This window comes from Lynx canadensis, chromosome X (assembly GCF_007474595.2).
Source record: "Lynx canadensis isolate LIC74 chromosome X, mLynCan4.pri.v2, whole genome shotgun sequence".
In the NCBI taxonomy this organism is placed as follows: domain Eukaryota; kingdom Metazoa; phylum Chordata; class Mammalia; order Carnivora; family Felidae; genus Lynx; species Lynx canadensis.
In genome coordinates, this window is record NC_044321.2 from 39,102,042 (window position 1) to 39,118,680 (window position 16,639).

Sequence of the window (16,639 nt, forward strand, 5' to 3'; positions counted from 1 at the left end):
GCATGCCTGATAATGGAAAATGGAGTTTTCCGTTAGTTTTCCATAGTTGAAAATGGAGTTTTCTCTTCCACTGCATTTTAGAAGCAATACTGTTTGACATGTAAAGGCTATTGATTTTTGTTGTTGTTTTTGTATTGTTACCATGCTGAACTTAATATCTGTATTAGTTTTAGCATTGATTCTCTAGAGTTTTTCAGTATCTTATCAACGATATAGTTTTACCTCCTCCCTTCCTATTTTTATGCCTCTAATCATTTTATTTGATTGTACTGGTTAATACCTCCATACCCTGCTAAATATTCACACTCTTCTTTCAAACTTCATATAGACAGCTAACCTTAACTTGCACAAGCTAGGTTTATTTTTAAGGCCTCAGAATGATGTTAAATTAGGGGACTGTCTGGTGGCCAACCAAGTGTCTTTTCAAAGTGGGGTTAAATTGAGAGAATCCAGAATCCAAAAGTGGATTGTCCTCCGACTGTCTATCGATGCATTCTGAAAATTCAAGTGGTGCTATTCAACATGTATGGGTAAATGCGTGTTCTGACCCACTTTGTTCTAAGCCTCTTAGTTTCCCATTAAGATCTTTCTGAGGCCTATTCTGCGGTTACTGGGTGGCGTTGTCTGTAAATACCGACTAGGTTGGGTTGGTTGTTAGTATTATTCAGATCTTCCACAACTTTGGAGATTCTGTCTACTTGCTCTATTGATTACAGAGAGAGGGATGTTCACGTTTCCAAGTATAACTGAATTTTCTCCATTTTTCCTTTAAGTTCTATTGTGTTTTGTTTCAGGCCTTTTGGGGCTCTATATTTAGGTACACAAATGTTGAGGATGCTTAATTGGAGAATTGGTCTTGTATCATTATGTAATGTTCCTTTTAGTTGCTGATAATGTTCCTTGTTCTGAAATCTACTCTGTATGATATTAACATGGCTACTCCAATTTTTTTTTTCATCATTGCTGTCCTTGTGTGTGTGTGTGTGTGTGTGTGTGTGTGTGTATAGCAGGTATTCATTTCTCAGGCCAGGAAAGGCATGCACAAGAAATACAGGTTTTTTCCTGTAATTTCTATCTAGAGTCCCCATTCACTGACTGACAGAGACGATGACAGTCAATTAAAGGTTTGAACCCCTCCGCAGTGTGACATCTGAGTTCTGCATGGGGCTTATGTGGCACCAAGTCTTAGGGGAAGGGGAGTCTCTCTAAGTGTAAGCATCTGCCAATATGTCTCATTTTCTCCCTTGTCTCCTGTCCTTGGAGTTGTTCCTCATCCTGGACACCAGGCCTCTGTTGCCAGCTCCCAGGGGCCCATCCACACAGCTCTCAGCTCCATTAAGACAACTTCTGGGACTCTCTGTGCTGCGTTGGCATGTGGGAAGACTGGAGGGCTGCCTTGGGCATGTCTTCCTTGAGTCCCCCACGCCTCTCCCCTGCCCTATCTCCTTCCCTCCTCTAGCGTGGCCACAATGCAGTCGGATTTGAGGTGGGAGAAATACTCGTTTTTAGTAACTTTTTATTTCAATGTTACATAATATTATTTTGATATTATTTTCAACGTATAGAAAAGTTGGAGGATTAGAACAAAGTTCTTTATTCAGATTCACTAATTGCTTATACTTTGCCACGGTTTCTCATTTTCTCTCTCAGCGGGTACGTGTGTGGGAGGTGTAGTATTTATTGTGTATATGTGAATCATTTGAAACTAAGCCAAAAAAAAAAAAAAACAGAATAAACCAACGAAATAAAAAAAAAATAGGTTCTTTAAAACGTCAACAAAGTTGACGAGCCTTTAGACTGATCAAGAAAAAAGAGAGAAGACACAAATGATCAAAATCAGGGATAAAAGAGAGAGCATTCCACTGACCTTACAAAAATTAAAAGGATCGTCAGAGAATGTTATTAACAACTTTATGCCAACAAACAACTTAGGTTTCCTAGGTACAAATTACCAGAATGAACTCAGGAAGAGGTAGAATCCAATCCTAGGAATGTACTCAAAAGAAATTAAAATATAGGTCTACACAAAGACTTGTACACAAATATTTATAGTAGCATTATTCATGATAGCCAAAAAGTGGAAGCAACCAAAAGTCCACCAACTAATGAACGGGTAAATCAAAGTAGTAGATCTATACAATCGAATCGTATTTGACCGTAAAAAGGTATGAGAATGTACCTTGGAAACATTATACTAAGTATAAGAAGCCAGTCACAAAAGATCTCATATTGTATGAGTCCATTTATATAAAATGCCCCAAATAGGCAACTACATAGAGACAGAAAGTAGATTAGTGATAGCCTAGATCAGGAGGAGGATTGGGAGGGAGGGTAAAGGCTTCAAGGTTCAGGGTTTCTTTTGGAGGTGATGCAGACATTCTAAAATGGATCATGGTAATGGTTGCACACCTCTGTGAATATACTACTTCAGACTGGTTAATTTTATGGCTTGTGAATTATATCTCAATAAAGCTCTTACCGAAGAGAAAGCATAGAAAAGCTAAATAGACCTATAACAAGTAAAGAGATTAAATAGTCATTAAAATACTGCCCACAAAGGAAAGTATTGTTCCAGATGGCTTCACTGGTGAGTTTTCTCAAATATTTAAAGAAGAAATAATGTCATTCTTTCACAAACTCTTTCATGCAATAAAAAAAAAAAAAAAAAAAAAAAAGGAGCGGGACACTTGTCAACTAATTCTATGAGAACAGTATTACCCGAACACTGGGGCCCCTGGGTGGCTCAGTTGCTTAAGTGACTGACTCTTGATGTCAGCTCAGGTCATGATCTCCTCATGATCATGAGATCAAGCCCTGTGTCAGGCTCTGTGTTGGGTGTGGAACCTGCTTATGATTCTCTCTCTCCCGCTCCCTCTGTCCCTTCCCCGCTCTCACTCTTTACCTCCCTCTCTCTCACTCTGTCAAAAAAAATTGTTTTTTACCCTAACACCAAAGCCAAACAAAGACATCACAAAAAAGGAAGATCAGAGACCAATATCCCATGAATATAGATGCAATTTTTTTTTTACTTTTTTAAAGTTTATTTATTTATTTTGAGAGAGAGAGAGAGAGAGAGCACGCAAGTGGGGAAGGGGCAGAGAGAGAGAGAGAGAGAGTGAGAGAGAGAATCCCAAGCAGGCTCCTCTCCACCAATGCAGAGTCCAATGCAGGGCTCAAACTCATGAACCTTGAAACTCATGACCTGAGCTCAGGTCGGATGCTTGACCAACTGAGCCACCCAGGCACCCCACATGCAAAAATTTTAAAGAAAATACTAGCAAACTGAATCCAACAACGTACAAAAAGGAGTATGTATGCATTATGGCCATGTGAGATTTATCCCAGGAATGCAAAGTTAGGTTAGCCTCCAAAAATCTAATGTAATATATCTTATTAATAGAAGTAAAAACAAAAACAAAAACAAAAACAAACCACAGGATCATCTCAATAGAGTTAGCATCTGACAAACGACCATACACGAAAAAAAGTATCTCAACAAACTTGGATAGAAGGAAAAATTCCTCAACCTGATAAAAGGCATCTATGAAAAACCCACAGCAACCATCACACTTAATGATGAAAGAGTGAATGGTTTCCCCAAATCAGGGAAAAGACAAGTACGTCCACTGTCATCGCTTTTATTCCATAATTATAGTTAAGATTTGGGTCACTTCAGTAAGGCAAGAAAAAGAAAATCACCCAGTAGGCATCAAAAAAATTTTTTTTAATTAAAAAAAAATATTTTTGAAAGAGCGAGGGGGAGAGCAGGGGTGGGGGCAGAAAAAAGAGAGGGACAGAGGACCCGGAGCGGGCTCTGCACCGACAGCAGCGAGCCCAATGTCGGGCTCGAACCCATGAACTGTGAGATCATGACCTGAGCCAAAGTTGGACACTCAACTGACTGAGCCACTTAGGCGCCCCCCAGCAGGCTTTTTTTTTTTTTTTAAGTGTTGGTTTATTTTTTTTTTTTTTTTTTTATTTTTTTTTTTTTTAAATTTTTTTTTCAACGTTTTTTATTTATTTTTGGGACAGAGAGAGACAGAGCATGAACGGGGGAGGGGCAGAGAGAGAGGGAGACACAGAATCGGAAACAGGCTCCAGGCTCCGAGCCATCAGCCCAGAGCCCGACGCGGGGCTCGAACTCACGGACCGCGAGATCGTGACCTGGCTGAAGTCGGACGCTTAACCGACTGCGCCACCCAGGCGCCCCAAGTGTTGGTTTATTTTTGAGAGGGAGAGAGAGTGCGTGTGTGTGTGCATGCATGCAACCTGGGGAGGGGCAGAGAGAGAGGATCTGAAGTAGGCTCTGCACTGTCCATGGTGGAGAGCCGGATGCAGGGCTTGAACTCACGAACCAAGAGATCATGACCTGAGCCAAGGTTGGACGCAACCCAAGCACCACCAGGCTTTTTTTTTTTTTTTTTAAATTTTTTTTTTCCAACGTTTATTTATTTTTGGGACAGAGAGAGACAGAGCATGAACGGGGGAGGGGCAGAGAGAGAGGGAGACACAGAATCGGAAACAGGCTCCAGGCTCCGAGCCATCAGCCAAGAGCCCGACGTGGGGCTCGAACTCCCGGACCGCGAGATCGTGACCTGGCTGAAGTCGGACGCTTAACCGACTGCGCCACCCAGGCGCCCCACCACCAGGCTTTTTAAGAATGAGAGTGTAAGGTTTTTTTGTCTGTGCCCATTGCCATTTCTGGGTTTCCAGCCTCTACGTTACATAGTCTAGGATACATGAGGCAAAAACGAAACCCAGGGAACTCATGGCCGTGTCATTATGTCCCTAGGCTTCTAGCTGATCAGCTAGCTACCTTTTCTCTACCTTTTAAAGTCATCTAATGTTTGCTTTTCTATACAACATTCGCAGTTTCTGTCTTTACTCAGCGGGAGGAAATAGAAAGGAGTGCATTTTTCCATCTTGGTCTGTAACCGCAAGACTGGACTGTTTATCTTTTATTAAAATCTTTATTTTGGAATAATTTTAGATTTTTCAGAAAAGTTGCAGAAGTACAGATGGTTCTTTTATACCCTTCACCCAGTTTTCCCTAATGTTAACATCTTACATAACCGTGGCACCTTTTTAAAACTGAGAAATTAACATCGGGACAATTCTAACAACCCCAGACTCTTGAGATTTCAGCAGTTTTTCCACTAATATCCTTTCACTGTCCTAGGATCCCATCCAAGATACTACGTTATATTTAGTCATCATGTCTCTTTAGTCTCTTCCGACCTGCGACAATTTCCCAGTCTTTCCTTTGTTTTTTGTTTTTTTTATGACCTTAAACCTTTGGAACCTGTCGTGAGGCTCTAAACAGATAAGAAGCTGGCTACATAAAGAGCCACCAGGGAAAGCAAACTAGGTAGTTTGGGGCCAGCAGTGGGAGGAAAACTTTTCTCGGTCTACCCTTTGGTTGCGTGCCTTTTGAATTCTGTATTCTCAATAACCATGAAGATGCTGTTTGTGTTACCAAAATCGTTGATAAAAATATGGAGGCTTGGCAACTCTTAAATCTGCAGGCCAGCAGGCGAGACACCCAGGAAGAGTTGTAATTTGTGCACTTGGCTGGCAGAATTCCTTCTTGCTTGGGGAGGTCAATCTTTGTTCTCCTAAGACCTTCCACTAATCAGCTGAGCTTTACTCGCATTATGGAGGTCTACTCACATTCATCTACTCACAGTCCGTCAACTTAAATGTTAATCTCATCCAAGAAACAGCCTCACAGAAAACGTCCAGGGACGCCCGGGTGGCTCAGTTGGTGAAGCATCTGATTTTGGCCCAGGTCATGATCTCATGGTTCATGAGTTCGAGCCCTGCGTCGGGTGAGCTGGAGCCCCACTTAGGGCAAGCCCTGCTTCTCTCTCATTCTCTCTCTCTCTCTCTCAAGAAAGAAAGAAGAAAAGAAAAGAAAACATCGGGAACTATGTTTGACCAAATATCTGGACACCGTGGCCCAGCCAAGGTGACGCATAAAATTAACCACCACACTGCTTATTTAAAAAAATTTACATTACTTATTAAAATATACTTTTGAAGAGTACTGGTCAGGTATTTTATAGACTCTCTCAATTTGAACTTACCTGATGTTTTCTCATAATTAGATTTGAATAATAGGCCTTGGGGAAGAACAACACTACAGAGGTAAAATGTCCTTTTCACCATGTCATGGTGGGGGCCATGATATCGCATAACTTGCTCACTGGCAATTTTAACCTTAATCATTTGGTTAAGGTGGTGTCCACTTGTGTTTTCTACTGTAAAGTTACTGTTTTCTCTTTCCATATTCTATTCATTCCGGGTGAGTCACTAAGTCCAGACCATACTCAAGAGGAGGGAATTAATCCCCGCTTCCCAGAGGAGATAGTACCGATTTGGTATATCACTTGGAATTCTTCTGTAAGGAATATTTTGTCCCTTCTCCCCCATTTATTTATTTATCTAGTCATTTATAGTGCTATTAACCCATGAATATTTATCTTACTTTTGGAGTTATAAATCAACACCATTGTTATTTAATTTAAAAAAATTTTTTTAATGTTTATTTTTGAGAGAGAGAGACAGAGCACGAGTGGGGGAGGGGCAGAGAGAGAGAGAGGGAGACAGAATCTAAAGCAGGCTCCAAGCCCTGAGCTGTCAGCACAGAGCCCGACGCGGGGCTCGAACCCGTGAACCGCGAGATCAGGACCTGAGCTGAAGTCCGAGACTTAACCCACTAAGCCACCCCCGGGGCAGGGGTGGGGGGGGCCATTGTTATTTAATTTTTGATCAAGTTGTTCCAGCTTTGGCCATTGGGAGCCCATTCAAGTTGACTCTTGTGTACTTTGGACAAGCCCTCTTGCATTTTTCTCAGCACTTCCGAATTTTTCGGCCCCACAAAATGCTCCAGGTTCAACTTGTATTTCCTCTGCCCTACACTCCTAAGAGCCTTTATTCCTTTTACTGAAGAATGGTGTTAGAAACCAAGATCTGGGTGATGGGTGTGCTCACTGCTACTGGGATGTCACTATTTCTAGGCCCTCTAAGAGGACAGAACTAGAAAATATACGTATGTGTGCAAATACATGTATACGCATATATCCATAATTCTCTATCTGCATCATATATTAAAGCAAACATGAGCTCACTCACGTAAAAAAGATACGAGGAAATTGATGCGAAAAATTAAAATCATGCCTTGCCATCCCAGTCTTCTAGAAGCTTTTCATCTGCAACAAAAATAAATCTGACATAATTACATGCCTGCACACACACGAGTTCATTCTGGTATCCGTGACTTGAATCCAACGCCACAGAGTTCAATTTCGCTTCCTGCCCTCCCTCTCTGTTTGTTTGTAACTACTTACTCTGATATCACTGTCTCCTGTTATCTACAATTTATTTACTTGTTTGTTCGGTGCCATAATCCATGCAAAATAGTTTCAGAATTACTATCCTATAGCCCTATGAGAAAACAAACAAACAAACAAACTTCACAAACTAGACTACAGTATTATGTATCGTTCTTTTTGTAGCCTTTGAGTGTCTAATTAAAACACTGTTCTCCAAAGTTGCTTTGGTCAGCTCCTTTATTTTATTTTTCCGGTGTTATTGAGAAACAAGTGACACCCACCAGGGTTTGATTCACATGTTGTGGAAAAGATTGCCATAATAGGTTCAGCTAACATCCGTCTTCCCACATTGATGCAATAAAAAGAAAAGAAAGAAGAAAACAAACGTTCTCCTTGTGATGAGAACTCTTGCGCCTTTTATCCCGACCCCTCGGTGACATTTGGTCACACATTTTAATACAGTTTGATGCACTGGTCACGGCCTGCCTTGCGTCCATTCCGGGCCCCCCTGACACCTTTGTTGATTAAAAAAAGAAAAAAAAAAAGCGTGTATACAGTCAAGTTCACTCTGTATGGGTAGAGTCCTGTATCCACCACCTTGGGACAGCTCAATCGCCCTAAAATTTTTCCTTTCTTTTCTCCCCACTCCGCCATTCCACTCGCAGGCCAGGGCCATTTTGAAGGGCTGGTTTCCAGGTCCGAGGAAACTGTAACACTCACCCCCTGAAACTGCTGCGACAACTGGGGTGCAAGAGAACAGAAAAATGTAATTTCTTCTTTCTGGCCGCCCTCTAGAGTCTGAAGAAGAAGCCTGCAACAACTCCCAGAAGAAAAGAAAAGAAGGTCTATAACCTTCAGTTGGACCTTTATCTTTTTTATATACTATATTACACTTGTTTACATAGCAAATAGCTCGAGGAGCTCCTGGGGGGCTCAGTCAGTTGGACATCCGACTCTTGATTTCAGCTCAGGTCGTGATCTTACAGTTCGTGAGTTCGAGCCCTGCATCAGGCTCTGTGCTGAGCAGATTGCTTGAGATTCTCTCTCCTTCTCTCCCTCTCCCTCTGCCCCTCCCACATGCTCTCTGTCTTTCTCTCTCAAAAAAAGTAGCAAATGGCTTGAATGATAGTTTTTCTTCTGAAAAACCATAAAGATGAGAAGTCTACTCATGCTGTCTTGTGGGGAAGAAATCTTAAAAAAATTTTTTTAAAAATATTTATTTATTTTTGAGAGAGAGAGAGAGAGACAGAGAGTGGGAGAGGGGCAGAGAGAGAAGGAGACACAGAATCCGAAGCAGGCTCCAGGCTCTGAGCCGTCAGCACAGAGCCCGACGCGGGGCTCAAACCCACGTACCACGAGATCATGACCTGAGCTGAACTCGGATGCTCAACCGACTGAGCCACCCAGAAGCCCCGGGGAAGAAATCTCTTAATATTAAGAACATGGCCTCATGACTTAATCTCCAAGAAGCCCTGTGAGAGACCAGAGAGGCCATCTATACTTTTGAATATAGACTTTGCAACTAGCAATCAAATAAGTATATCATTTTTCTTTCTTTTTTCTTGTCTTACTTTTTTTCCTTTTGAGAGAGGGAGAGAGGGCGCAAGTGAGCGAGGGGCAGAGAGAGAGAGAAAAAGAGAGAGAGAGAGAAACAGGGCTCACCCTGGGCCTCGTGTTCACCAAAAGTGGAGCTCAAGCACCTGATGTGGGACTTAAACTCCCAAATTGTGAGACCATGACCTGAGCCAAAGTCAGATGCTTAACGACTGAGCCACCCAGGCGCCCCGGTATATCAGTTTCTTATAGGCCACCGAATTCGGCCAAGAACATTTCATTTGGTATTTGTGCGTTTCTAGTTATTGGTGAGATTCGTTTGCCTTTCTTTCTTTCTTTCTTTCTTTCTTTCTTTCTTTCTTTCTTTCTTTCTTCTTTTTCCCCTTTTGCTATCTTTGAGCAGGTTTTGGTGTTGGGAGTTTGCTCCTTTTGAGACCCGTATTGACATTCGAATTCTGTAGAGGTGACACACTGGATGTGGGTAGCAACCCCAGTTTGGTCTGCTCCTGGAGCTGATAGCTGGGGGTAAGTGAGGTGGTGATCTTTGCGGGAGTCGTAGCAGGGAGAAGTTGGATGGAACTTTCCCCTAGGTGGACGGGTTACGCCTTGGAACCCAGAGTGGGAGAGCCCCAGGGAGGGCATTCGAATGAGGCAGTTACTGGAAAACTTTCAGGCCACTGAGTCAGGGGACTCAAGGCTGGGGGTAGGGGAGACTGATATTGGATCCCCTCAGATGAGTTTGATGATCTGGGCTTGCAAGAGACCACCGGGAGCTAAAAGGGGGCGGGGGCGGGGACTGTGACTATTCCCATGCCTGAGTTTGGGGAGGTGTGGGGAGGCCTGAGAGCAGGAAGGTTTTTCTCCTGGGGCTTCAGTGGGGGCACTGGTAACCTGCCTGTTGCTATGGGGAGCTCCTGAAGGGCGAGACCACTTTGTCTTCCAACCCTTTGGGGCCTACTTCCTTTGTACTTTCATAACTGCACCCCAGCCCTAAGTTGAATGAACTCCTCTGAGGGGGGTCCAAGAAAGTAACGAAGGATCAATCACAACAAGGCTGACACACGTCCCTTAAAATTTGTTCCAGATAACCGCTCGAGTCAAAAACTATGAACACGGGAAGGGTCTCATGTAGTGCGAAATAGCTTCCGAGTCCGTGTGTTTGCTTATTTGCTCCATTCAGTAGCTAATTGGAAGAAAAGAATGGCCATTATTGAGATACAGGCTGACGGCCCGTGAACTCAAGCAGAAGAAATACTTCAAAGCATAGAGCTCGACCCAGGGATGGAAACCACCAGGAGCTTGTGACGAGTCGGAGTGAATGAATGTATGCGTGAGTTTCTTTAGTGTTTACGCAAGAGGAGAACTAGTGGATCGTCAGGTAGGTGTATCACCATCTTCATCAGAATATGCTAAGCCATCTTCCAAAGAGTTGGTATGAGTTTGCATATCCATCATCAGTCACGAGTTACCTTTAGCTGCGCATCCTCCCCGATATTTGATATTTTCAGACTTATACACGTTTGCCAATATGATATGTGTGTAGCGGTATATCGTCATGGGATTCATTTGTATTCCCTCTTTAACAATGAGGTTGACCAATTTAAAAAGTTTTTTAATGTTTTTATTTTTGAGAGAGAGAGAGAGAGACAGAGCGTGAGCCGGGGAGGGCAGAGACAGAGAGGGAGACACAGAATCTGAAGCAGGCTCCAGGTTCTGAGCCGTCAGCACAGAGCCCGACGCGGGGCTCGAACCCACGGACCGTGAGATCATGACCTGAGCCGAAGTTGGACGCCCAACCGACTGAGCCACCCAGGTGCCCCTCCCCTTTTTTGAAATGGCTATTTCAATGTCTTGCCCACGTTTATACTGGGTTGTCTTTTTTCCCTTCATTTTTTATGTAAGGATTCTGTGCATATTCTGAGTGTGAGTCCTTTGTCAGTGAATGTGTTGCACATACCTTCTCCCACTCTGTGTCTTGTGTCCTTAGGGAGTCTTCTGATGAATAAAATTTCCTAATTTTAATGTAGTCGAATGCATCAAATCTTTGCTTTATGGTTACTGCTTTTTGTGTCATGTTTAAGAAAACTTTCCTTGGGGGGGGCGCCTGGGTGGCTCAGTCGGTTAAGCATCCAACTTTGGCTCGGGTCATGGTTCGTGAGTTCGAGCCCTGCATCGGGCTCTGTGCTGGTGGTGTGGAGCCTGCTTGGGATTCTCTCCGTCTCTCCCTCTCTCTCTCTCTCTGCCCTTCCCCATGTGTGTTCTCTCTCTCTCTCAAAATAAATAAACTTTTTTTTTAAAGAAAGAAAACTTTCCTTGGCCTCACGTCATGAAGATATTCTCCTATATTCTATTCTTAAAGGCTTCAAACTTTTCTCCACATTCAGTTTTATAATCCACCAGAGTGTTTAAGGTGTGAGGTAGGGATCCAGGTTATTAGCCTCTTTCAAGCTGCCAAGTGTCCTCTCACGGGCAGAGATCTTTTAGTATCTCCTCTGTGTTCTAATCAAGGCCCTCAGCTGAGCACTCTCTGGCCCTTCTCCGCCCCCCCCACCAGCCCCCGCATTCTCATTAAATCAACACAGTTCAGATGTTCCCTTTCTCTGACTTGGAGCGGAGACTTCCCTGCCTCACTCTAACACCCCTCACACATAATAACGCCACTCACCTCATGCTAAAATTCTGAATCTATTATAGGATCCCTGTTTCCAATTCTACTTACATTTCCCATGGCCGTGCTCCTTCCGAATTTCTTGCCTTATCTTCCCCTCTTGCCCTTCACAAACTCCCATCTTTCTAGCCTACCCAATGACTGACTTTGCTTCTCTCATATTCGTCTTTGAATTCCTGGTACTTAACACTTAGTAGGTACTCAACAAATGTCTGTTAAAATACAATGAAACCCAACCCAGACAAAGTACATGTTCTGGTCAGTGGCCCATCATCAATTACTAATAAATGTTGGCATGATGAATGAATGACCGTCTCTGCACTTGTCATCTCTATTATTCATTTTGGTGTCTAACATACTAAAGCAAGCTTTACCATAGTAAAGTTACTGGGAATTGCCTACCTCATGGAGTTATGGGATCCAGCCCTTGGATCCCTTGGAGACCCAAGGAGATCCAGCCCTTGGAGAAATAGAACAGCAGGTTGACAGTCCTATACGACATAGCAAAATATTTTGTAGGGAGTGTGAATAAGACAGTGAACGTGAGGGGCGCCTGGGTGGCGCAGTCGGTTAAGCGTCCGACTTCAGCCAGGTCACGATCTCGCGGTCCGTGAGTTCGAGCCCCGCGTCGGGCTCTGTGCTGACTGCTCAGAGCCTGGAGCCTGTTTCCGATTCTGTGTCTCCCTCTCTCTCTGCCCCTCCCCCGTTCATGCTCTGTCTCTCTCTGTCCCAAAAAATAAATAAACGTTGAAAGACAGTGAACGTGAGGCTGATTGGACAATCTGGATAATAAAGACAAGAAGTGCTAAGTGTGGGACTACGGAGGGGCAAGGTCAACACGAAAAGGAGGAGGTAGGCCCCAGCTGAATTTTGAAGGCCTAAGGAATCCCAACCAGGGGGAAAAGCAAATGCAGGGGTGGGCCTGAGCTTGGAGCCTAGTGGGACATTTGGGTTGGTGGTTACGGCCCCTGCAATCTGACCTTATGGCCTGGCACACGAGATCTGCCTGGCTGGAGCCCATCCTGAGGGTTGGTCCCGGAACATGAAAGCGAGCAAAGGTCCTGATGCCACCAGAAAAGTATAGTGTGGTGGCGACACGCATGGACTCTAGAGTCGGACCGAGGCTCAACTCCCAGTCCGATGCTTAACTAGGGCGTGTCTACAGACAAGTTACTACTATACCCTGATTTGCGTCCTCCCCCCCCCCCCCCCCCGCTGCCAGATTCAAACGTCAGAGCCCTAACCTCCAATATGATGTTATTTGGAGGTGGGGCCTTCGGGAGGTAGATGGATTTAGACGAGGTAGCGAGGGTTGGACCCTCATGACGGAATCAGTTCCCTTATAAGAAGAGACGCCAGAGAGCAAAGAACACTTTCACCAGAACCCAACAGTGCTCGCCCCCCATCTCTGACTGCCCAGCCTCCAGGACTGCGACAAGGACATTTCTGTTGTCTAAGCCACCTGGTCTGTGGCACTTTGTGACACCAGCTCGAGCTGGCCATGACGCCCGTCTTCTCCACACCATGGTCTCCTCACCCATGAAAAGAATGACTTCCCAGACCTTATGTGAGGCGTAAATGCAAGCAAAACCAAAACCGAACGAACCAACCAAACCAAAAAACCCAAAAAACCAAAAATTCAGAATCGTTCCTGGCGCATAATAAACACTCAACAAATCTGCCCCAGGAGGCGAGGTGGCGTTACCCCCAGGAACTGGAAATGGGGGCAGGGCAACCACCCAGGCAGGGAGCCCTCCTTAGCATCACAGATTCTCCAAGGGAGCCCACATCGGTTCGCTTGGTCTCCGTGGGGGTGAAATCAGTAGCCTTTGTTCTAGACCCATCATTCATAACCCCTCCCGAATGCCACAGGACAGCTAAGGGATAAATGAACACGACAGAGTCATTCATGACAGGGTTGGTTCAAACCACACAGATGGTGTCCGAGCCATTTACGTGAGATTTGTCAGGCCAGAGTCTGAGGAAACTCGGCCAAGCATGAAATTTTAATTAAAAATAAAAACTCGAGCCCAGTCATGGCTTCCATTGCGGTTACATTTCGTTGCCGTCAGACACAGCTGCTTTTGGACTGTGCAAAGAAGCATTGGACAGCTTCTCTGATGCCAGGCCTGTGAAGATGAGGCCATCCCTCCACATTCCTGTTGCTTCTCTGGGGAAGGACCCAGAGACATGGTCTCTGGTCTCTCCCCAGAGAAATGGATTCTTCGCTAAAACAGCAGGTCGCGTGAAGACACGTCCAAGAACATTTATAACAGCTTTATTTATAGTAGCTCCAAACTAGCAGCGGCCCAAGGTCCCTGGACGGATGAGTGGATGAAAACAAGACACCTCCACACGATGAAAGTCTACTCGGCGATAAAAAGGAACCGAGTGCGGATACCCACAGCACGGACACATCTCAGAAACGTGTTGGGCCACAGAAGCTGGGGGCAAGGGAGTAAAACGCTGTGTGGTTCCCTTGATGCGAAGTTCAAAACCAGGCAAAACAACTCTGCGGTGAGAGAATCCAGAATTACGGCTCCCTTCCTTGCAAGGGGGAGGGCGCTCGGTACGGAATGGGATGTTTCTTGGGGAATGGAAACGTTCTGTATCTCGATGGCGCTCACAGGAGCGGATGTAGTGCAGAAACTCCTCCAACCGTGCCCTGGAGATGCGTGCCTTTTTGGTGTGAAAGTTACACCCCGGTTCCAATGGGAAGGAGAACAGCAAGAGGAGAGACGAGACTTCTGGAAATGAAGTCATCAGCAAAGGCAGCAAAGCACAAAATGAGACTCGCAGGAAGTGCCTTGGGGACATGTCCTCCAACGAGGGGGAGGCCTGTGAATGGAGCCAGTGTTCTGGGCTGCTTCCCAGGGGTGCCTGCTGTGAAGCCGGCCCAAGGGGCGAGGCACGATTTGACCTCGGGGCCAGAGATCTGGCTCCACCGGGCCCGCGCTCCCCAGCCTCCAGAAACGGTTATCGCGCGCTCTTTCTGGGAAGACAGATAATTCTGTAAAACTTACAGGAGCTTCGGGCCAACTCCATTCAGCCTCCTAACCTCCTGGCAGCTGCTTCGAGGGACGTCACAGAGCCAGTTGAGACAGTTTCCAGAGTGCAACAGAGTGGGCATTAATCCCACGGTTTTGCTGCCAAACAGGAAGAGAAATGGCAACTTACAAAAAAAAAAAAAAAAAAAGCCAAGAAATAGTGAAACAGTTGGAGGCCAAGACTGCTTTCCTGGAGGGCCAGAGTGCATCCCAAACTCCCAGCGGAGTTCTGTGCTGGGCTCAGCCTTCCCCTCGACTCAGAGGGCTGGTTCACGTGACACCCAGCCTGTCGCTTGCACGCCCCCATCCGCCAAAAGCTCTATTACAGGCACTTGGGTGGACAATTATTCTTTATACAAGCGTAGCCGAAAATTACGCGTGTGCAACCTAGACAAAAATTTATGTATTAATACCCCCTTTTTCTCCGAGCCCACGAAGCTGCCCCGCACGACCCGGGCCTCTGAGGCCAGTGCACAGCTCGAATGGAAACCGAGAGAAAGAAGACCACGGATTTAGGACAGTAGCAAAGGAAACAAAAGGAATGATAAAGGTGAAAGTGATTTTTTTCCGACGTTCACCGTCGGTCGCCAGGTTTCGGGAATGCTTCTGAAACTTTATGTTGGTTTGTTTGTAATTCCTGGGACTTAACTTGGAAATAATCAGTAAGCCTGGTTCAGATTGTTTTTTTCTTTTTTCAATAAGTTTTTATCTCAGTTAAAAAAAAAAATAGCCATTTTGGTGCCTCAGATGAAGGCTGTCTCCGAGTTAAGGCCAAGGCTCGGAAGCTTGGTCAAGTCACAGTTGGCCGGCCAGACTGTGGAAGGCGAGAAAAATCCCTGTTCTTTAAAAATGTCTGTGGGGCGCCTGGGTGGCTTGGTGGGTTAAACGTCCGACTTCGGCTCAGGTCATGATCTCACGGTCCGTGAGTTCGAGCCCCATGTCGGGCTCTGTGCTGACAGCTCAGAGCCTGGAGCCTGTTTCAGATTCTGTGTCTCCCTCTCTCTGACCCTCCCCTGTTCATGCTCTGTCTCTCTCCATCTCAAAAAATAAACGTTAAAAAAAAAATTAAAAATAAAAAAATAAAAATGCATTTTTTCGTAATGAAAACAATACATCTAGATGATTTCTATTTTCTTCTTGGTCCCCGTTAATATTTTCAATGTTTCTATAATGGGCACATATGTAGTATTGTTATTAAAATTAAAAAAAAATTTTTTATTTTTTTAATGTTTATTTATTTTTGAAAAAGAGAGAGAGACTGACAGTGAAGAGGAGGGGCAGAAAGGGAGGGAGAGAGAGAATCCCACGCAGGTTCCACACTGTAAGTGCAGAGCCTGATGTGGGGCTCAAACTCATGAACTGTGAGAGCATGACCTGAGCCGAAATCAAGAGTTGGACGTTAACTGGCTAAGCTACCCAGGTGCCCCTAAAATATTTTTTTTAAGTTCCCAAAGCATATTTGTTAAACACAGAAAAGTAGAAATGACCTTTTAAACAATCCAAAGCCCCATGATCTAAAGCTAATCAACCATGGCTAATATTTTGGTATCTTTACTTCCAGTCTTATTTCTATGCAAAGCTTTATTTAAAAAAAAAGGGAAAAAAATACACACAAAACCAGAATGAGCTCAACACATACAGAGCATTTGGTGATCTGTTAGTTTCACTGAGCATTGGTTCATAGGCATTTTCTTCCGGCATTATAAAGTCTACATAAACAGTATTTCAATTTAGTTACATACATAATCGTGTGGGTCCAACCCCAAATACTTAGCCATTTCTCGGCTCTTGGGGGGCGCCTGGGTGGCTCCGTCGGTTAAGTGTCCAACTTCGGCTCAGGTCATGATCTCACTTTTCGTGGGTTCGAGCCCCGCGTCGGGCTCTGTGCTGACAGCTCAGAGCCTGAAGCCTGTTTCGGATTCTGTGTCTCCCTCTCTCTCTGCCCCTCCCCCACTCGCCCTCTGTCTCTCTCAAAAACAAATAATAAGCATTAAGAAAAAAATCTCTGCTCTTGGGAATTTAAATTATAGACAACT